Source organism: Bidens hawaiensis, unplaced genomic scaffold, assembly GCF_021521415.1.
Source record: "Bidens hawaiensis isolate Kalapana, Puna unplaced genomic scaffold, B.hawaiensis_p1.1 tig00059793_1, whole genome shotgun sequence".
NCBI lineage: Eukaryota > Viridiplantae > Streptophyta > Magnoliopsida > Asterales > Asteraceae > Bidens > Bidens hawaiensis.
The window spans coordinates 37,404-61,449 of record NW_027500753.1 but is presented as its reverse complement, the minus strand read 5'-3'; the positions used below and the strand labels follow the sequence as shown (position 1 = coordinate 61,449).

Genomic DNA, 24,046 nt, shown 5'->3' with positions numbered 1-24,046 from the left:
AACGATCTCGTTATTGGATAAAATATTTATAATATTGAAAGAGCACCAACCCCACCCATGATGAGCTCCCCATGGGTGGGTGATTTACACCCTAAGAACACACACACAAATGAGAAACATAAGGCCCTAGTTATAGTTAACACAAGAGTAGCCAAACATTCTAGAAGATATCCTCCCGTTAAAGCTAAATGCGTGCACCGAAACTCTCGTCTTGTATTCGAATTTCTCGCTCTCTTTAATTATTTTCTTGACCATAATATATTTAATGGATTCCGTTCTTTTGATATCGTAAGTCACATCTTTGGCCTTACATGTATGCATTTAAGTACTAAAACTTGTACTCGTAACCGGACCCGATTTATACCCGGTAATACTTGAAAACCGGTACCGGTTCTATACCTGAAACCGGGTTTTTTCAATACCCGAAATTACCTGAAAAATACCCCTAAAAAGTGCAACCCCTTAAAAAATCCAATTTATACCCGGAAAAACCCAATATTGGGTTTTTCAATACCCGAAAATATGGTATTAAAATACCCGGTTCTATACATGACCCGAACCCGAAACTTAGGGTATGGTTTTTAGAGACAGTACCCGAACCCGACCTGGGTATTGTCAATACCCGGTCATATCTGAATCCGATTCCATACCCAAAACCAGGTATTTAAAAACTCAATTTGTACACCTCTAATTGTAATAACAAACTGAATTAAACAACTTTAAACGTTTAGACATTTCAATGGTTCTAACTTGAATCATATATACACACCCGTCTATTGTATGTCCACTTAATTAACCTAGTTTACGATGTAATATTTGTGTAACTAGGTCCTGTACAAAACCCACCGGATTGGTTAGAAGAAGATTGGGATAAAACTTTTGGGACAAATGTAAAAGGATCATGGTTGGTCTCAAAGTATGCATGCGTTCAAATGCGTGCTCTTAATCACGCAGGATCTATAGTCAATATATCTTCAATTTCTGGTCATCAACGTACATATAGTCAAGGAAGTCTTGCATATGCTTCTTCAAAATCAGCCCTTGATACAATTCAGGATGCTTACAAATTATGCTTTACATATGAAGTGTTTAAATTATTATTATTATTATTATTATTATTATTATTAATTATTTATTTTTCTCACTATTATTATGCATAATCTAAGCATGTGATAATTGAAGAAACACGAATCTACTCCCCACTAATGGGTCCCAGATCCGATGAGTCAACAGGGTAGGATACGGTTAAATGCCAATACGATATGAACACAATTCCCAAAGTCCAGTGACGTGAATCCTGCAAAACAGAACACCGTGAGCTCGTTACGGGAAGGATGAGGTGGGGGCTCTTCCCGTAACCACCCTCCGGTGTGAGAATAAGTACAGTTCTGACTGAGAGATAAAGTACTTAAGTAAATTGAGAGAGTACAGTCAGAGTGAATGAATACCTTATGATGATTGAGAGGGTATTTATAGCCGAAGGATGTGGGAAGGTGATTGGGTCAGCTGTCCCTTTGGAAGATGCTCTTATAACCGTCTGGACACGTGCCCTCATATTACTGGTTAAGTTCATACGTTGCATGTGCATGTATAACAACCTGGACACATGTCCTCTTGTGATAGGGCAATAAACAACCCTGGCCATGTGCACGGTTATAATCAGCCTGGACAGGTGTCCTTCAATAATTGGCTGATGTATCACGTATTACTTAAGAGAGCATCTTGGTAAATTTTCTAGAGTATTATCATACTCTGATAGCTGTCCCGGGACATTACCTCGTAGTTATTTACGCGGACGATCTTTCTGTCATGCGGACAACTTCTGAGGGTGCCAGGATGCTTCCGCATGCCTTGTGGGAGTGCTTCTTCCGCCCATGGTTATGCGGATGATTTATATGCCCCGCGGGTGCCTTATGAGGTACTTCTGATTGACCCGCGGGTACCACTTAAGGGTATTTGGGTCTTTTTGGTACCCTACCTCTACAAGTCCCCCCAGTCCAATGTTTATTCCGTGTGAAGTACTTTATGCGGGTGAAATTCTGGACTTAATGTGGATTTGGGGATTTTTGATTTTGCAAGTTGTTGAGAAATATCTTTTGTTGCTGTGGATAATCATGAAAAATGACAAGTTGACCACTCACAGGCGCGTGTGCAGGTGACAGGACGTTTTTGACGGCTGTTACTGTACCCGACTGTACAACTTTCCCTTTTTCGAATTTCCCACATGACGTGGCGATCTGTTGTTGGACGGTTTTTTCTCTCTCTACTGTTCGCATCCCATTGCATTAATTGCAGTGGGTATAAATAGAGGGAGTTAACTTCTTTTTGAAGTTTTATCGCCTTTGAATTCTGAAAACGAACTTGCTTTCTTTCTTCAATCTATTACTCAATCCTTCTTAAAAGAACCTGCTATTTTTTACCAAACATTTGAAATGGCGACTGCTCAGTCCGAGGTTGATGAAATAGAGGTTTGTTGGGACCAAGAGGAGTATCAGAAGTTCGTTTCGTATTCCACCAGAATGGGAACCGGAGTTCCCTTCTGCCGGCTCTATTGCCAGCTTCCCACCTCCTTGGAAGATGGCTTTATACGCCGATTATTTCAATTGTGGGAACTTTCGCCTTCCCATCACGAAGTTTTTCCTACGCTTGATTAAGGCGTTTGGGATTCATTTATCCCAACTTCACCCACGCACCGTCATGCGAATTCGCCACTTCAAATTCGTGTGTATGGCGCATGAAATCGTACCGTGGCTAGACCGATTTGTTGTGTTTTACAAGATGGCCAACCGAAACGGGTGGTTTACTTACCACAGCCTGCCTGATAGGGTTATCGACAGTGTGTCTGAAGAAACTTCCAAAGATTGGAAGCAAAAATTTTTCTTGATCTCTGAAGATGTGGTGCCGGAGACCATGGTCCGCCGTGCTCCAAATGATGCTCTCACTGAAATTACTCCGGCTGCTCACGAGAAGCGTGAGTGGTTCCACAAATTGACCGCATCACCAACTCCGATGCTGGCACTTCCCGAGGAGGCCCTTGTATGGGCGGGAATGAGCCGGTTGTGGTCTACACCTTACATGGAGCCCGTTTTCATTGAATTAAACGGCCGTAAGTCTTACTGCTTTTGTTTTTCCGTCTTTTTGTGTTTGAGGATTTGTTGGTGACGTTTGTCGTTTGTGTTCAGGTTTTGGCTCGATGTTGGGCGCCCTAGAGGATGACAAGGGATGCGTGGGTAAAACTATCCGCGATGTGAAGGATACGCCCATCTTGGAGAAGACAGCCAAGTATTTCCTCTTTCCGGTTAAGGTGCGCGCCGAACCGGTTGTTTCAGAGGCTATCTTCGAAACAGGTGCGTACATCTTGAATCCCTTGCCTCTTAATGCGCTAACCTCCGATGGGACAATCGTTATCTTAAGTGACGATTCTGCCATTCTTGAGGAGGAAAGCTCAGATGATGCTTCTGAAGCTTCATCTGTCTCTCATTTGTTGGCAGAGCTTTACCGGAAGAGATCTCTCCATGCATCCCAGGCATGTGACGCAGGTATCAATACTGCGGATGCCGGGAAGGAGCCAACGACGAAGAAACGCCGGACACAACGTTCGAAGAAAACGTTACCACCAAGCCTTTCGGAGCGCTTGAGATCAGTAAATGGTGAGTTTTTATTTGTTAACTTCTGTTGTTTATGATGACGAGGTCTGACTTGTTATTTTGTTATGCAGATCCATCCATTGCTAGTCGTTCGACGACTGGTAAACTGTCGACGCTGATGCCGACTGCTGAGAAACAACCATCGCCTCCTCCGGAGAAGGAAGCGAGTAAACCAGTTACTCCTCCCGCTGAGGAGACCGTGGAGGGATCTAACGTTCAATCAATAACCTCCGGATTTCTAGATCATTTGTTCCAAGATATTGACGCCACTGGTCCTCAGCAGGAGGGTCCTGAAGCCACTGCTGAAGGCTTTAGGACTAATGAAGCTTTTGTGCAACCTCCTCCCCAATTTTACACTTCTTCCTCCTTCTTTTCAACGGGCGAGGGAGGTGATTTTTTATTTGAACCTTCTTCCCACGAAGCTGGGGGAGGTTCGTCACAGGGTGGTCAACAACAGTCTTCCTCCTCTCCCGTTTGTCTCAGACCGACGAGTTCTCAATTCTTTGGAAGCATGCAATTGGGAGGAGACTATGACTTGTTCGTCCCACCCTGGGATATCGTCAACGGGTCTCGGGTTTCTAACCCCAAGACCTGTTTGAGTTTTGTTGAGCACTGCATGCCTCCAGCCAAGAAAGCATATCAGCTGACCCGTTCCCGCCAAGAACTCCATTCTGACTTGGCCATTTCCTTGACTAACAGTTTAGCCTGTAGTCAGGAGATCTTGTGGGAGTGGCGAACGATGGGCGGGAAACTTGGTGCCGCTTCCGATGAAGTAAAAGCTGCAAAGAAGGAAGCTGAGGAGCACCGTAAGGCAGCGAGTGCAGCTAGGTGGAAACAAACTGATGCCGAAGCTGCACTCCAAAAAGAGAAAGAGCGGAATGCTGATGCTGCCAAGCGATGGGAGGAGGCCTGCGAGAGGTCCAATGCCACCCTTGAAGCTTCCCGAGCAGAAACTCAACGGAAGAGGCACAAATTGGTGAAGGCACAAGATGAAGTGTCTCAACAACACGCCCGGATCCAAGAGCTCGAGGAAGCTTTAAGACTACAAGGGGAACAGTCTGAGATGAAAGACAAGACTATTGTCGATATGCAATCCGCATACGACTCTCTTTTGCAATCTCAGACTGATCTTCGTGGCAGGGCGGAGCGCGCTGAGCGAGAGAGGCAATACTTCCTCAACCGTGGTCTTGACTCGGTAAGTTTCTTTTGGATACTGCTTAACTTTTTGGTCTTCTTCTTTTTATGACGTTTAACAAACTTCATCTATAGGTCATCCGTCATGTTAAGAGGAGTACGGAGCTTACTGATTGCTTCGTGAACTTGACGATTGCTTCGGAAGGTGTTGGCCGGGTGAAGGGCTTCAATGAAGGGTTGGCGTTCGCCCAATCCGGACAACCTATCGAAAGCCACCCGCTTCATGGACTTGACGCGCAGCAGAAGTTGGATATGCGGGTTCAAGAATATGATGGCCTCGTCTTTCCGTTGCAGAATATGCTTACGGAATTCGCCTTGTCCGAAGATGGCTTGAAGCATCTGCGGGTGTATATTGATTATGAATCGGAGGATGAAGAGTCTGATGATGACGAGGCGGATGATGGGGGCCAGAGTGCTCCGGAAGATATGACGCCTCGGAACCCATAGGATAGGTGTAAGGGCTAGAACTTATCTTTGTAATTTCTTTCCATGTTTTTGTAATTATCACTTCGGATACTAATGGAGGGAATCTTTGCAATATATCTTTCTTCAAATTTTGAACTTGTGCACGTTAAATGGATAGTACTAGTGACATGGCGGAGAGAGGATTCTAGGCGGGGGCTGACAAGACGTTTGTTTGACAGCCTGTGCCTACCTTTTCGAATCTCCCGCCTGACCTGTCCATCATCCCACGACCCTTATTTTCTCTTTCGTCTGTTAGTCAGACAGTCGCATTAATTGCGATGAGTATAAATAGGCCTTGATGCCTTCCATTCATTCTTATCACTTACATATTTTCTCCTTCAATCGTACCAGAGAATTTTGCTTTCTTATATCTGTCTTAACCAGTTGACTACAATGGCTGCCCAGAAGAAAAATCCCCCTTCAATTACTGAAGTCGGATGCGACATCAAGGAAAAAGGATTTTGATGATATTAAAAACGTATACGGCTTTCCCTCGGATTGGGAAGCCGAACGTTCGGCGAAAGGCACGATTGTGACTGCGCTGCCGCCGAAGAAGATGGCCGTCTACCTGGACCACTTTACCACGGGTAAATTCCGGTTACCCGTGACAAATTTTGTCAGGTCCGTTTTGAAGAAATATGGGCTACATTTATCCCAAATTTACCCATTTGGGATGCTGCGGATTCGACACTTCGAATTCTGTTGCCAATCTCATAATTACGAGCCATCCGTCCATATGTTTGCCATCTTCTATAAGATGACATATCGTGACGGGTGATATGGCTTTGCTACTACCTGAAAAGGTCCGATTGGTTTTGAATGGATCCGGAGTATCCAGATGGAAATCCAAGTTCTTTGGATTCGGGAAGATGTCATTCTATTTACGATGACCCGACGGAAACCGGAAGATCCACTTCCTGAGATTCCTGTTATTGAGTACGCGGGTCATAAGTGGTTCGATACTTGACCCAAACGCCTACACCCATGTGTCCTATTCATGAAGGGGCCATGGTACATTCGAAGATGAGTCGATTGTGGCCCTTCCCTCAGTTAGAACCATATTACGAGACAACGGGTGGAAGTAAGTACGTTGTTAATTCATCCACAGTATCCTTCCTTGTTTTAACTTTATTGCTTTTCTTGTATAGGTGAGGGTTCTGTATTCAACACTCTTTTGGACCACGAGGGAGGTATGATGGTGCGTCACGAAATTGATCGAAGGGACGCACCGTTCTTGGAGCGCACTCGAGTCTATTTTCTGTTCTCCACTACCTTGAGCCCTGAGCCTATAGTTTCTGAAGCGATGTATGCTCAAGGTGAGGAGTTGGTCAAAAAATGTGAAGGTATTTTTCAACCTCGACCCGTAACAGCTGCTACTTCGAGCGGAGTGATAGTACTACTTCCGACTAGCGAGGAGTCGTCACTCTGTGAGGGGAGTTATCGAGTGATGCTACTAATCCTTCACATTCGTCTGTAGGTTTGACCCGCAAGCAAGATTCGAAGGCCACCGCCGATCTGTCAATAGGTGAGGAAGGTGGTCCTCAATCCGTTGAGGGCGAACCTTAGGTTACGGAGGCGGGCGCTTCAAAGGCGGCCGAAAAGCGGAAGGATCAGGCTTCCGATGCCGTGCCTAAGAAGAAGAAGAAGAAGCAAAGTAAGGCTGAAGTCTCAGATTTGGGCGCTCGTCTCTGGGAGCTTTCTGCCCGAGATGTTTCTAAAGGTAACATTTGGCCTTTCATGATTATTCTTTAACTTGTTGCTTTTTGGTAGTTTAAAGAATTTTCGTTTTTGGGAATGTTTCAGGTGCGAAGGACTCGGCTACTACCAAACTCCCAACTCTACCAACTTCACCAATCAACACCATTCAAGACCCGATTGACCTATCGATCCTTCCCCTCCTAAGGAAAAAAAGGTTGGTGAAGCTGGTCATTTCCACACATCTCCACCCCGTCATGAGCATATCTTCCATGATCAGGGCGGGGTCAGTGTGTTTGAACATGGGGGGCAGGCTTCTTCCTCCCGAGTGAATGAGGATACTGCCCGCATCTTCCCCGTTGGTCATTACAGCGGAACTCGGTGCTAAGCAATGCGGACGTTTGTCAGGAGTATCTCGATGGAAGTCTTCCTCCTGTAGAGAAGGAACGAAAACGTCGCCGCATCCGTCACGAGCTTCTCGACTCCCTCTTATCATGTTGCAAACGCTGTGTCTACCAACCAGGAACTTCGCCGGGATTGCTTAGTGATGAATGATGAGTTGGAGGAGACCGAGCGAAACCTGCTTGGGGCCAAGAAAGAGGTTCTTAAAGCACTAACTGATGCCCAAGATAGTCATCGGGCCCTGGAGGAAGCTAAGGTTTCTTTTCAGAAGCGGCTGGACGAACAAGCCGAACTGATAAAGACCCTCCAAGCTGAATCAGCGGCGAAGGACAAGCGTTTGTCTGATTTAAACGCCAAGAATCGAGACCAAGCCCTGAAATGTGCTAATGACAAGATGGATCTTATCCGAGCCCAGGCGGATAAAAAATGGCTTCAATCGACGGCGATTCCGAAGGTAATTTCCTTTTTGTTAATTATGATCAATGTGTATGTGCTTACACATGTTTGTTTGACTTAACAGGTTATCACTGACGTTCGGAATAGTGACGACCTGGGGAATTGTGTCGCAGTGCTCCTCCGAACCTCCGAGCAAGCTGGCCGCCAAATGGGCTTTGAAGAGGGATATGAGTTTGGCTCGGCATCCCGACTTCCGGAGGAATACGTGTTAGCCGTTAAGGACACTGCCTCGATCCTCATTGAGAAAACCAAGGAATTTGATACCTTGAAGTTTTCCCTTTCCGACCACATTTCGGAGCTTGCGGACAAGGAAGATGCCATAGATCGATTGAAAGAGCTATTGGATCTTGATGAGGACGAGGAGGATGAGGCTAATAACTCTGCGGAAGATGAAGACGTCACTTCGTGATTGTATATATGTCCTTGTTGTAAATTCTTTTTCTTGTAATCTCTTTTGACTATGAATAAGAAGTCTTGTTTCCTTCCGGTGCACTTTGTCTTATGTTCCATAATATAAGTGTATGTCCGGAACTTCGTTTTTTCAATAAAAGATTACAACTTAACATTAACTGATCATTCTTCAAAGATTGGGTATAAGCCTTCTTACATTAAAAGAAATTGCATAACTATGTGGGCACGCAGGCCAAAAACAAAGGAGCAAATGAAGTTGCTACATGTAGCACTTCCTTAATTGTGCTGCGTTCCAAGTCCCAGGGATTTCAGTCCCATCCAACTTCTCTAACTTGTAGGCACCTTTGGATAATACTTGTTTGATTTTATAAGGTCCCTCCCAAGTTGGGGCTAACTTTCCCGGAGGCTCCTGTCCGGAAGCCTCGTTATTGCGGAAGACAAAGTCTCCCGCATCGAATTCACATGTTTGGACACGCGAGTTGTAATATTTCTGGAGCTGTCGTTTGTAATTATGCTCGCGGATCGATGCTAATTCTCTTCTTTCTTCCAGTAGATCGAGATTCATTCTAAGTTCGTGATCATTATCATAAATCAATAGAACTCTCGCGGATGGAATCCCAATTTCTGCGGGGATCATGGCTTCAGTGCCATAGGTTAGGCTGAAGGGTGTTTCCGAATTGCTGGAGTTCTTTTGGGTGCGGAAGGCCCAGAGTACATGAGGCAGTTCATCCACCCAACCCGTTCGTTTCATCCCTAGCCGTGCCTTGATCCCTTCTTTGATAGTTCGGTTGGTCCTTTCGACCTAATCGTTTGCTTGCGGATGGGCTACGGATGTGAAGACTTGTGTAACTTGAAGTTCTTTCAACCATCCTTGCAATCCGCTGTCAGCAAATTGGGTCCCATTGTCAATTACCAATTCCTGCGGGAGGCCAAACCGGCAAATGATGAATTCCCAAAGGAATTTTTTCATGCTTGAAGCCTTGATTGATGCAACCGGTTTGGCTTCTACCCACTTGGTGAAGTAATCAATGGCCACTATCAGGAATTTGACTCGTCCCGTGGCTTCTGGGAAAGGTCTCATGATATCAACAGCCCATTTTTGGAACGGCCATGCGGACGTAACTAGAATCAGTTCGTTTTTTGGACGCAGGGTGTTGGGTGCATGACGCTGGCATGAATCACACTTTCTGATTTCTTGCACAGCGTCTAGGTACATGCCGGGCCAATAATACCCTGCGTTCATAATCTTTGCAACCGTCATTCTTGGTCCCGCGTGTAACCCGCAAATACCTTCGTGGATTTCCTGAATTAGGTAGTTTGCGTCTTCTCCATCTACACAGCGTAGTAGCGGACCGAGAAATGATCTCCGGTATAAGATACCATCAGTCAACCGGTAATTCCGAGTTTTGTGCTTAATCTTCCGAGCCTCAGCCTTTCCTGTTGGGAGTGCTCCGGAAGATAAGTAAGCTATGATGGGTGACATCCATGACTCAACACCGGTTTGGATTACCAGGACTTGGTTTTGTGGAACGGATGGGTGGTCTAGAACTTCTACACGAATATCTTTGGCGAAATGCTCAAAGTTCGTTGAAGCTAGCTTACTAAGAGCGTCCGCCGACTTATTTTCACTCCTCTTAATGTGGACGATTTCAAAGGAGGAAAACTGGCGGATCAAGATCTTTGATTGTGACAAATAAGAAGCCATGACATCGTTTTTGGCTTCGTATGTTCCGTTTATTTGTCCCGCAATTAGCATAGTGTCCACTCGAGCTTCTAAATGTTTCACCCCAAGCTTTTTCGCTATCCGCAATCCAGCCAGGAAGGCTTCGTATTCCGCCTCGTTGTTGGTACTTTTAAAGTCCAACTTGATGGCGTACATGAATTCATGCCCCTCAGGGTTAACTAGCCTTAAACCTGCGCCTAAACCCTCACTGCTCGAAGCTCCATCCATGAACAATGACCACACTTGCCCTTGTTCCAGAGGCGCTTGGGGTTGCTGTTCGATTAAGCACTCTTGCTCTTTGTACTGCGGGACTTCCGTGACGAAGTCCGCAAGTACCTGTCCCTCGATTGCTGGTCTGGGCTTGTATTCTATCAAGTGTTCTCCCAACTCAATAGCCCACTTTGCCGGTCGTCCGGACAATTCGGGTTTACTCAACACATTCTTGAGTTTGTACCCAGTTAGTACGTTGATGGGGTGGCCCTGGAAATATCTGCGGAGTCATCTGGCAGCGTAAACCAATGCCAAAACCAACTTTTCCAACATTGAATATCTTGTTTCCGGGTCCGATAGTGTTCTGTTGACGTAATACATTGGAGTTTGAACATTTTTTCTATCCGTCAGTAGGACAGCCTCCACGGCAATGTCGGATGCTGACATATATAGTGTTAATGGTTCACCCGCATGAGGAGCAGTTAGCGTGGGTAATTCCACTAAACACTTCTTGACTTCTTGGAATGCCTGCTCAGCTTCCGGAGTCCACTTAAACTGTGCTTTTTTGAGGCAGTTCCTCAGTGTTGAGATGAACGGGTAAGACTTAGCAGCGTGGTTTGCCAAAAACCTGTTTAATGCTACTAACCTGCCGTTAAGTGTCTGAACTTGTTTGAGGGATGCGGGAGACGGTATGCGGGCTATTTCTTGAATCTTGTCTGGATTAGCTTTAAAACCCGTGCCTGTTACGATTACTCCTAGGAATTTTCCTTCCTCCATCCTGAAGGAACACTTTGCCGGGTTGAGTTTCATGTTAATGCTTCTCAACGTTTCAAAGGTTTCTTCTATATCCCTCAACATTTGATCCTCTTCAACACTCTTGATTACCAGATCATCCACATAGACTTCGAGATTCCGACTTATTTGGCTTTTGAAAGCTTGATCCATTAATCGCTGGTATGTGGCACCCGCATTTTTTAACCCGAAAGGCATCATTCTATAACAAAATGTTCCTTGGTCAGTGCGGAATGCTGTATTGTCCTCATCACCAGCTGCCATATGGATTTGGTGATAGCCCTTATAGGCATCGAGGAAGCTCATGAATTTGAATGGGGCCACAGCGTCTACTTTCAAATCGATCTCCGGAAGTGGGTAACAATCTTTTGGACATGCCTTGTTTAGATCTTTATAATCTATACACATCCTCCACGTTCCGTTGCTTTTTGGGAAAATTACTGGGTTGGCCACCCATGTTTAGTACTTGATTTCTCGTATGATTCCGGCATGAAGAAGATCTTGTACTTGCTCGTTCATGGCCTTTGTTTGTTCAGGGCCCATCTTCCACTTCTTTTGCACTATTGGATTCACCTTTAACTTGTGTTCCGAAATGCTCCGCTGGACACCGGTCATGTCCGCGGGTTGCCATGCAAAAATGTCGATGTTCTTGACCAATAGTTGCTTCAAGAATGTTCGGACGATTTCGGAAATGGACGGACCAATTATCACGCTTTGGTCCAGAAACTTCTTATTGAGGATCCATTTCTCTGGTTCGGTCCTTTGAGCCTGTCTCGGGACCTTGCTTGGTCTTGAACTTTCAGTCGTGAAACAATGTCGGTTCACATGAATTATCGCCACGTCGGTGCGAGTTGGAACTCCTACTGCACCGTGGGATGTGGACGGATGAGCATTAAAGTCTCCGATCGCTTCACGTCCCAGAATAATGTCATGCTTGGAAGTTGCTGGTAAGACCAAAAATTCAACTTCCTCTGTTCTTGAATGTGTCCCGTCGCTGAGTGTTACCGGGAATGATATCACTCCGCGCGGGTGCATTATCTCTCCGCCAAAACCAGAGACGGGAGCGTGAATTGGCTGTAACCTTTCTTGGTCTTCCTCATCCAACTGTTCGAAGCATTGTTCATACATGATGTCGGACGTACTACCTGTGTCAAAGAATACATATTGTGATCGGTAGTGTCCGAATTCAACAGTGATTATCAGCGGGTTTTTGTTACAAGGACCGCCTTTAATCCGAGGAAAGATTACCGGCTCACTTTTCCATTCCTCCTCCAGATAATTCCTCCGCTTTCCTTTACTTGAATGTCCACCCTGAATCATATGGACATTCAAATATTTGAGATGCCTTTTAGCTGGGCCCTGGTTGTCTCTTGCGGGAGGTTTGCTAGTCCCAGCTCATGCCCCCTTGACTAGATGTTCGAGTTTACCGTTTTTAACAGCTGCTTCGATTTCGTTTCTGAGGGCCACACATTCATTCGTGTTGTGTCCGACATCATTGTGATATGAGCAGTGTTTCTTGGTATCAAGAAATGACTTCCTCGACACTGGTTGAGGCTTCCGGAAGGTCAGATTCTCAGTAGTGAGGATTTCTGAAGGAGTTTCCGATAGCTGAGTCCAACTGGTAGTGGGACGAGCTGAAAAGTTAAGTTTACCTTTGTTGCCGATCAAAGATCTTGCATCAAAAGGTTTGGATGTTTCCGCACTTGGCTGAAGCCTTGACCATATTGGTCCCTTAGCTTGCCTATTTGGTCTCGGAGTTTAGAACTCGACCCTTGGTGATTGCTTTTGACCTTCGGAGCTCAAAGTTTTTTCAGTTGTCGCATATACCTTTGACGCCTTCATGATTTCATCCCATGATTGGGGCATTCCGTCTCTCCTCGTAAGTGTACGGATCAGGTCATCACAGTGGACGTTCTTGCAGAATGCTCCCCTTAACATATCCTCGCTTACCCCTCCGATGTTGAGGCTCTCGTTAGTAAAACGAGTAATGAAGTCCTCGATGGACTCATTATTGCGCCTTGTAACATCCAGTATTTCTGAGGGATCGCGGGTATGTTTCTTTTGCTGAGTGAAGTGCTGGGAAAATTTTGCTATGAAATCATTCCAGCTTTTGATTTGTCCAGCGGGCAACTTCTCAAAACCATTCACGGGCCGCTCCCGTGAGTGTGAGTGCGAACATGTGGCACCAGTACGGGAGAGTCCAACCGCTGACTCCTCCGACTGCCACAAATCTCAGTAGATGATCGCTGGGGTCCGTCATCCCGTTATATGTTCCAACAGACGTCGGAATCTTTGCGTTTATCGGGAATGAGGCTTGTGCGATGCTCGGAATAAACTTTGACTTTTCTGCGAAAGATTCCGTACGATATGGTTTCGAAAAGTTGTATTCGGTATCGCTACAATACTCCGCCTGGCGGACAACTGGTCGCGGATAACTAGCCCCCCCGTATGAAGGAAGGCGGCTATCTCCGCTATAGAAACTACCATCCGGACGATATGATGAATCGTACCCGTCCAGTTCGTCCTCATAGGATGTTACTCGCATGTCTATGCGAGGACGAGGACGTAACCTCCGAGCCTCACTCATGTTCCGCTCCGGTGGTTGACTATACTGAATGTGGCTTCCCCTAATGGGAGGAGAAATAGATCTCCTAGGAGGTTCATCATACGTCAAGGTACGGCCGTGGGAAAGTTCGTTCCGGACCCGACGTTCATACTCTGCTTTCAGACTACTTTGTTGAACACGAAGCCACTCGTCCGGAGACAGAGTTTCTTCGGTTCTGAGACTATGACGGTGACCCCTTCCTAGGTTGGAGTCACCGGAACCTTCTTCTAAACCAAACTCCAGCTGAGTTTGGTGGATTTCTCTTTTAACTCATTCTAGATTTCTCAAATTAGAACCTCCTGGGGCTGTGACATGCCCCAGATCAGTAGTTGGTTTAACCACATTATTAGTGTCCACTGGAGTGACACCCTCTTGTTGAGCAAACAACCCCCAAGCCGTTGAACCACCCAAGGTAAAACCTCTAGGGTTCGCAGCATTGATTCGTGTAACAGGAGTCGAATTTCGAGCAAACACAGATGTTGCTCCTTCACGTGTCTCAAGGTTGAGATCACGTGGAGGTTGTGTTTGATTCTCCGTCGGCCCCGTAGGTAACTGAGTCATATCGTAAGTGAAATGAAATTTTTTTGCTGTTCTAACAAAAGCACGGATTGCGCCAATGAAGAAACACGGATCTACTCCCCACTAATGTGTCCTAGATCTGATGAGTCAACAGGGTAGGATACGGTTAACTGCCAATACGATATGAACACAATTCCCAAAGTCCAGTGACGTGAATCTTGCAAAATAGAACACCGTGAGCTCGTTACGGGAAGGATGACGTGGGGGGTCTTCCCGTAACCACCCTCCGGCATGAGAATAAGTACAGTTCTGACTGAGAGATAAAGTACTTAAGTAAATTGAGAGAGTACAGTCAGAGTGAATGAATACCTCATGATGATTGAGAGGGTATTTATAGCCGAAGGATGTGGGAAGGTGATTAGGCCAGCTGTCCCTTTGGAAGATGCTATTATAACCGTCTGGACACGTGCCCTCATATTACTGGTTAAGTTCATACGTTGCATGTGCATGTATAACAACCTGGACACGTGTCCTCTTGTGATAGGGCGATAAACAACCCTAGCCATGTGCACGGTTATAATCAGCCTGGACAGGTGTCCTTCAATAATTGGCTGATGTATCACGTATTACTTAAGAGAGCATCCTGGTAAATCTACTAGAGTGTTATCATACTCTGACAGCTGTCTCGGGACATTACCACGTAGTTATTTACGCGGACGATCTTTCTGTCCTGCGGACAACTTTTTAGGGTGCCAGGATGCTTCCGCATGCCTTATGGGAGTGTTTCTTTCGCCCATGGTTATGCGGATGATTTATATGCCCCGCGGGTGCCTTATGAGGTACTTCTGATTGACCCGCGGGTACCACTTAAGGCTATTTGGGTATTTTTGGTACCCTACCTCTATAATAATAAAGATTAGATATTGACTTTAATCAATGACTTGTTGCAGGTAATGGCAATGGAACTTGAAAACACAAAATAAGGGTAAACTCTATATGTTCCGGCCTTTTTAAATCTGAGCGTACAGAGAAACTTATGCCAATGAAGTAGGTAAAAAAAATGGCTTTAAAACTAGCGCCTAGACGTGCACAAAAAAACCGGTCCCAGAACCGAACCGGTGGAACCGACCCGGAACCGGTTCCAGTTCCTACCCGATGGACCTCATACCCGGTTTGGGTATTTTTGTACCCGAAATCCATACCCGGTTCCACTAATTGCATTTTCCAATCGGTTCCTACCCGGTTCCAAATTGTACCCGGTCCGGTTCCTACCCGAAATAACCGGTTCCGTCGGGTTTTTTTTAAAAAGGTCAACTGCAGGTCAAACTAGCCGTTGGAACCGGTTTTTGGGAGAATTATAGCCATTGTAACTGGTTCCAACGGCTATATTACCGCTGGAACCGGAAAACCGGTTCCAACGGTAATAAAACCGGTTCCAGCGGTAATTTAGCCGTTGGAACCGGTTCTTGATGCCCAAAACCTATATATAAGTTGTTTTCCACCACTTGTGTTACCACCATACTAAAAAACAAACTAAAATACTTCTCCTTTAGCAAACCCGACCGTCCAACTCAATATTATTATGGCACCCATCAATAAAACTAACAAGAAGGCTAAGAAGAGTGTTTTTATTGAACTCGTTCGTGCTATAGATGACCCAAATGGAAGAATTGGGATTTGGTTGTCAATGTCGAAGGTGATCAAAAGGCTCGTTGCAAACTATGTGGAAAACAATTAAAACACGATTCCAACTCGACTTTAAGAAAGCACATCGAGAAGCCATATTGCACGGCCTTGAAAGGGATTGGCGCAACCGATCAAGTTGACTTGGGTAAAGATGGTACAATATTTCGTTACAACACGACTCAAGTTCAAGATAGAATGGCAAAGTTCGTTATTCAACAAGGTTTTCCGTTTAACCACTTTGATGACCCGGATTTGACGTCGTTGATTCGAGAAACTATACAACCGTGATAGACACATGTAAGTCGTACTACCTTAAGACGTCATTGTATCAAGCTGTGGGAGTGTGCTAAATAGAGTTAATCGAGTTTTTTCATTCTTTACAAGCGATGGTTAGCTTAACTATCGATGTTTGGTAGGCACCACACGGGTTGCCCGAATCATACATATGTGACACCGCACATTGCGTTGATCCGGTGACATGGCAATTGATGAAAAAAACCATCGCTTTTGAAAACTTCCTGTTCCCACATACCGCCGAAAAATTGTTTGACTTGCTTGATGAAGTTATAACGACTTACAACTTGAGAAATAAAATATTTTTGATTTCGTTTGGCAACGCATCAAACAATACTAAAGCGGCCGAAAAATTTATCATTAAATATTCACCACCTTGTTTCGGGGATTTTTTTCATGTTCGATGTGTAGCACATATCATCAACTTGGTTGTTCAAAAAGGTCTCGACAATGAAAACATTTGTGACAATTTAAAATTTTTTAGACTTATGTTACAAGATGTCTACAAAAGTGGTAAAATGTCACACCCCAAAACACGGCCTAGGAGTGTGACCCCTAATGTTGGTACCACAAGTGTAAATAAATTAGAGTTACGTTATATTAGCGGAAGACTTGTAAAACTTGTGGATTAAAGTTGTAAAATTACAAAAGACGGGATTATAAAATATTCCTGTATAGGTTTAAAAGATTACTTGTTTTATCATTACAAAACCACCATTTATATATTCGAGTTTATACAAAACAAATCCGAGCCATCGGATATATAAGTAGCACTTCGACACTCCAAGTGTTAATCTTGGCCACCTGCAAAAAGTAAATAAAATACGTCAGCAACGAATGCTGGTGAACAAGCTGACGCTAAAATATTTTTTTTTAATTTATTACCCCTCGAGACTACGCCTGCCTCGGCCCATCATGGCTTAGGAATAACAAAGTTAAATAACACATTTATAAACTCGAGTCTCTACACTAGGTCACCTCAGGAAACACCGCAGCATTCGACTTAGTTAAGTACCCGTAAGTATACAAACGGTCGGGCTTCCCGCAGGAAAGCGTCCTACTACCAGGCGTGGTGCGATATGCCCAACGCGTACTACCACATATGTAAGGATCCAGACAAACGTATACTACAGCCTGAGGGCTAGGCTTATACTCTTATTTATAATGGTTTTAGGAACACATAGTTCCTTGTAAATAATTTTCATATAACATGTTTGACTCATTTGAAAACAAGTTTGTAAAAGTTTGGGGGCGTATTCACCTTATCGCTTTGGGATCGGCTTCAACACCACCGTCCGAGGGTCTTTCCCTTGCTATCTCGCACCTATAGTACGAGTATAACCATTTGTTAGTCGGATATACAATCCGGCTTAAGACCTTTAGTCTTATTTTATATCCTTTACCTCGATGAACCTCTAGTTCAAATCTCCTTTACTTGAAAACCTTTAGTTTAAAAGTAATTATAAACCTTTAGTTTATTTATAAAAACCCGACGTTTCTTCTTCTCTAAGAAACGTATTCTTTTCTTTTATTATTTAAGAATAGTTATTTATTCCTTAAATAATATTCATAACAAAGAATATACATATATATACTTACACACATATATACATATTTATAATTCTTATCTTTTATTCTTTCTTTGTTATGTTTTTCTTTTCTTTTATTCGAGGTATTGAGTATAACCTCGACTTAAGGTTTAAGCCTTTATAATATTTTATTATTATATTCATTGGCATTAAGCCTTACCTTTAAAGGATTACGAAAACCCTAACGATTCAAGCAGTACTCCAACGCCACTTCACCTTCTCGATCAACTCTTTTTCTCGTTACTCCTTTCTTATGAACGCCAATCTTCAACAATTGACGGAACACCTTTTGAGAACAAACACCTTCTTGGTTTATATGAGTGGAGGGTGGCACGAACTTCGAGGAATAGTCGGTACGCAACACGAGGAATCGGGGCACGTTTATCGAGGAAATAAGGCACGAACTTCGAGGTAGGATATAAAAGCTAGAGATATGCTAGAGAGAGATAGGAAAGTAGGTTTTGGGATGTGGTTTGTGAGATCCCGGACCTTGCTCTTTATAGACATTTTCTGGAAACCCATCGCGGTACGCGACGACCTCCTGGGCACCCGTCGCGTACCGCGACGTAGCCCTGGCCAGTCACAATGTAGGTCTACCACGTGTCGCCACGTGGCAGACGGTGTGCCACGTGTTGACACGTGGCGGACGTCATTCCACGTGTGGACACGTGGCGACCGGTGTGCCCCGAGGTGGCCACGTGGAAGGCCACGCGTCTAGCTGTCAGACACCCCATCGCGATACTCGATGGGTCTCTCTTCTGATCCATCGCGTAGCGCGATGGGTCAGGAAAACATAATTTTCATTTTTAACCCTCGGGTTTGGAATTTTGGCATTTATGGTCCTTAGACTTTGGGAAAGTTTACATTTTGAACTTGAAATTTTCATAATGTTACATCCTCCCCACCTTGAAATAAATCTCGTCCTTGAGACTGCTTTACAAGAACAAGTGGGGTATTTCTTTCTCATTTTCGATTCTAGTTCCCATGTATATTCGGGCCCTCTACGCGAGTCCCATTTGACTTTCACAATTTTCAATGTTCGTCTTTTTAACTTATTTTTTTTCGAATCTTCTATTTTTATTGGACGTTCTACGAATTTTAAGTTTTCATTTATTTCGAAGTCTTTTAATGGCATAGCTAACAATTCATCAGTTAAGCATTTACGCAGATTCGAAATGTGGAATACATCGTGTATCCCTTGCATTTCCTCGGGCAGTCGCAAACGGTATGTATCAGTGCCGATTCGTTCAAGTACCTCGAAAGGTCCAATGAATCGAGGACTTAATTTTCCTTTTTTACCGAAGCGAACTACGCCCCCCAAAGAGAAACTTTCAATAACACTTTGTCACCAACATTAAACTCTAATGGCTTACGACGGACATCGACGTAACTCTTTTGGCGATCACGTGCCGTCTTAAGTCGTTCTTGGATTTGAAGAATCTTTTCGGTGGTTTCTTGGACTATCTCGGGTCCAGATAGTTTATTGTCTCCGGTTTCAGACCAATACACGGACTTTCTACACTTACGTCCATATAATGCCTCGAATGGTGCGGCTTGAATACTTGTGTGATAGCTATTATTATACGAGAATTCCATTAGGGGTAAGTGGTCATCCCAACTTCCACCTAAGTCAATCACACAAGCCCGAAGCATGTCTTCCAACTTTTGAATTGTCCTTTCGCTTTGCCCATCGGTTTGCGGATGATAGGCGGTGCTAAGGTTAAGCTTTGTACCTAACGCTTGTTGGAAGCTCTTCCAAAAGTGAGACGTAAAAAGACTGTCTCGATTAGAGATTATAGATATCGGTACTCAATGTAAAGCAACGATGTTGTTCACATAAATAGGCACTAGTCTATCCATTGAATACGATTCATTGATGGGTATAAAATGTGCGGATTCCGTCAATCGATCCACAATAACCCAAATTGCATTGTGTTGTCGAGTCGTTTTAGGGAGTTTGGTGATTAAATCCATAGTGATTAACTCCCACTTCCATACGGGAAGTTCGGGTTGCTGAAGCAATCCCGAAGGCTTTTGATGTTCAGCCTTGACTTTCAAACAAGTTTAACATTTCGCAACATGCGAAGCGACATCCCTTTTCATCCCATTCTACCAATAATTTGATTTGAGATTATAGTACATTTTGTCGCTCCCGGGATGCATCATATATTTGTATTTGTGAGCCTCGTTCAAAATTTTCTCACTCAAGTCTCCAACGATTGGTACCCAAATCCTATTTTCGAGTCTAAGGATACCATCGTCACCCTTGAGTAGCGAGTCAATGGTGGCGTTACATTTTTCTTCAGAGATTTGGTTTTCATTGATCGCTTGAAGTTGAGCGGATTTGATTTGTTCGAGGAGATCAACTTGAAGTTCTAGCCTCAACGCTCGGACTCTTTTTGGCTTTTCGTGCTCTTTACGACTTAAGGCATCAGCCACAGCGTTGGCTTTACCTTCATGATATATTATCTCGCAGTCGTAGTCGTTGAGAGTTTCCATTCAGCGTCGTTGGCGCATATTGAGCTCTTTCGATAAAAAAATATGCTTTAAGCTCTTATGATCGGTGTACACAGTAAATCTTACTTCATAGATATAGTGCCTCCATATCTTAAGTGCAAAGATTATGGCGCCTAACTCTAGATCGTGAGTCGTATAGTTTTGTTCGTGTACTTTGAGTTGACGAGAGGCGTAAGAGATTACTTTCTTGCGTTGCATTAGTACACATCCCAAGCCGGAGTGAGATGCATCGCTAAATACAACAAAGTCCTCAGTACCTTCTGGCAAGGCCAGTATAGATGCTTGGATGAGATTTTGTTTGAGTATATCGAACGCCTCTTTTCGCTCCCCATTCATACTTGATATTTTTGCGAGTCAAAGTAGTTAGGGGAACAACGATTCGGGAAAAGTTTTCAATGAACCTACGGTAATAGCCGGCCAAACCTAAGAAACTTCGAATCTCGGTTGGCGATTTTGGGATCTCTCACTTAGAGATAGCTTCAATCTTAGCGGGATCGACTTGAATACCGTTGACATTAATAATGTGGCCAAGAAATTGTACCTCATGCAACCAGAACTCGCATTTTAAGAATTTAGCATACAACTTCTCGGTTCTAAGAATTTCAAGCAACGTTCGGAGATGGACTTCATGATCAGCCTTGGACTTAGAATAAATAAGTATGTCGTCGATGAATACGATAACAAATTTATCCAAGTAAGGTTTGCAGATACGGTTCATCATGTCCATGAACGCGGCTGGTGCATTAGTAAGTCCAAACAGCATGACCGTGAACTCATAATGTCCATACCTTGTTCGAAAAGCAGTTTTCGGGATATCTTCGGTTTGGACTTTGAGTTGGTGATAGCTGAAATGAAGATCGATTTTAGAAAAAAAGCTAGCACCTTGAAGTTGGTCGAAAAGATCATCAATTCGAGGGAGTGGATAACGATTTTTGATCGTGACTTTGTTCAACGCACTATAATCTATACACATACGCATTGATCCATCCTTCTTCTTGGCGAATAAGATTGGCGCTCCCCATGGTGATGAACTCGGTCGGATAAAGCCTTTCTCAAGAAGCTCATCGAGTTGTTTCTTTAACTCCTTCAACTCAGTCGGAGCGAGACGGTATGGCGCCTTTGTGATCGGAGCAGTACCTAGAATAAGATCGATCCTAAACTTTACCTCGCGATCAGGAGGGATTCCGGGAAATTCATCAGGAAAGACATCGGAAAAGTCGGAGACTATAGGTACGTCCTTTATCTCCTTTGGCTTTGATTCTTCAGTGACGTATGAATTCTAAGCATCCTTGATTTAAACATTTGTTAGCCCTAATCATGGAAATTATGCTAACTTGGCCAGCGTCTTTGTCCCCTTCAATTCGAATCGTTCATTTATCGGGGGCTTGAAGTTCAACGGTTTCTCTATTGAAGATGATACCAGCATGGTTATCGGATAAACAATCCATACCAAGTACAATATCAAAACCAGCAAGTGCCATCGGTAAGAGTTGGATAGGAAAAATATAACCAGCTAAATGAATTTTTCCGTTTACAAGGACTTCGGAGATCTTAACGATTTCGCCACTAGTAGTCTCGACACTTAGAGTTTTATCTAATTTTATTAAAGGTTCGCTTAATAGACTACAAAAGCTATAATCTATAAAAATTAAATTGGCACCCGAATCAAATAAAACTCTAGCATAGGTGTCGTTGACTAGAAACGTACCGGTAATGGTTTTCGACATGTCAGTGGCCTTCTTTGTGTCGAGTACGAAGACTCGTGTGTTTCCCTTCTTGTTCTGGCCACTTCCACCCGCACCACCAGTCGCGAGTTTGTTCTTTGGGTATTCAAAACTCAAGTGCCCCATCTCCTTAAAATTGTAACACGTCATCTTCTTTTTCCAGCTGTCAGCAGCATCATGACCCAGTCGTTGACATGTTTCACACACTTTTGAAGGCGGAGCGAAGTTGCATAGACCCTAGTGGTATCTTCTTCATGTTTTGAATGGCGTGGCGTTGGAATTAAATCGATTTTGGTTTACACCCTTGCCTTTGAATCGATTGTTTCCTCCAGTCCTTCTCTGGTCGTTAGATGACACGACCTTTTTATCTTCTTCTTTGTTGCGGATCATTCCGCCCATCAAGTAACCAGCCAATTCCATTGCGAAGTCGGCGGTTTGTGGTAAGTGAGATATTACCATGTCACAAATCTCTCGTGGTAGTCCCCAAATGTAACGTGTCACTTTGCTGGATTCAGGAGTAACCAGCTGGGGAACCAATCGACAGTATTCGTGAAATTTCGTGTTGTATTCACGAAGGTTTGTTCCAACGGTCTTGTGATTAAGGAACTTGGTTTGTATTTGGTCGGTTTCATGCATGGGACAAAACTTTCCCATCAACATAGCCTTGAACTCGTCCCAGCTCAAATTGTACATCACTTCTCTCCCCTTGCTCATAATCATTGTGTTCCACCACTTGAGCGCTTCTCCCTTGAACATAAGGGCAGAGTATTGAGTCTTTTCTTCATCGGTACACTTGCTCGTTATCACAATTGTTTCCATCTCCTCAAGCCACCTCACGGTTGTGATGGATCCTTTGTCACCATGTAATTCTTTCGGTCCATAGTACTTAAAATCTTTGAACGAACATTCACTAATCTTAAGTTTCTTGAATTCTTGTCTAACTCCACCATCAGCGTTAGACTCATGAACACTTTCCTCGACTAGAGACGGGTTTTGATGAGACTTAACGGACTTTCGGGAAGGATTAACGGAACGAGAATGTTTTGAGTGTTTCGATTGAGACCTAGCCATGGACTCTTCTCTAACCGCATCCTTAATCATCTTTTGTATTCTATTCATAAATTTTTCGGGAATTTCTTCTTGATTATCCACGGGGTATTTCCCCTTTTCTTTTCTTATTTCTTTCTCTTTTCGTGCATTCTCGTTGTTATTACTTTGTTCAGACATTTTCTTTTATAATTTATCTTTTTATATCTTGAAATTTTAACAACGTTTCCTTTATTAAACATATACTTCATTACACGTTCATATATATCACTAGAGGATATATATATATATATATATATATATATATATATATATTTTACAAGACAAACACATAATATATATATATCATCTGATATATATATATATTGATTATCCTATCTTTATTTTCAAGAACGTTTCAACGTTCTTATTACACACATAATTAACATAACATACAAGATTATTACACACACATACTTCCATCTTGTCTCCTTCTCCGTCACCTCAATCCTTCATGAAATTTTTCACAACTTTCGTCAACTTGTTGCACTTGCCAAGAAGCTTTTCTCCTATCTTCTTCTTTTTCTTTCCTTTATCGGCCACCTTCTTTCTCCAATCATCTGTTTCATGTAGAGCACGCTCCTAGTGTTCTTCTTACGACTACGGGACTTCGTTGGGGTATCTGTCACACCCCGACCAAAGGCGGAACATGCCGGGGCGTAACGTATTGATTGGACAGTAGCTCAGAAAACACTAATTAAAGCGACAAAAATTATTTAGTTTCATTAACATTAAACAAGTACACAAATTCAATAATAAACAACAATTACATCATGTTTTGTATTTTGAAAAATATCCTAAGGTAAAACTAATTTCTTCGGTCTTGAACAATATAAATTACTTGCACCTGTAACATGTATAAAAATAAAGTTTGTCAACATGAATGTTAGTGAGAGTACATAAGTTTTAGTTGCGATATATATATAGATAGATAGATAAATCACAATTCATATGTAAATGAAGAGTATTACTATTTCTATGAAAATGTAAACAACTAAATAGATGTGGACCCGTTCTTATTGATACGAAAT

General features: G+C 43.4%; 1 pseudogene; it reads left to right on the top strand.

The window, feature by feature from the left end:
• The window catches only part of LOC143602762 (uncharacterized), a 49,593-nt pseudogene that overhangs the window by 7,610 nt on the left and 17,937 nt on the right, over nt 1–24,046 (top strand).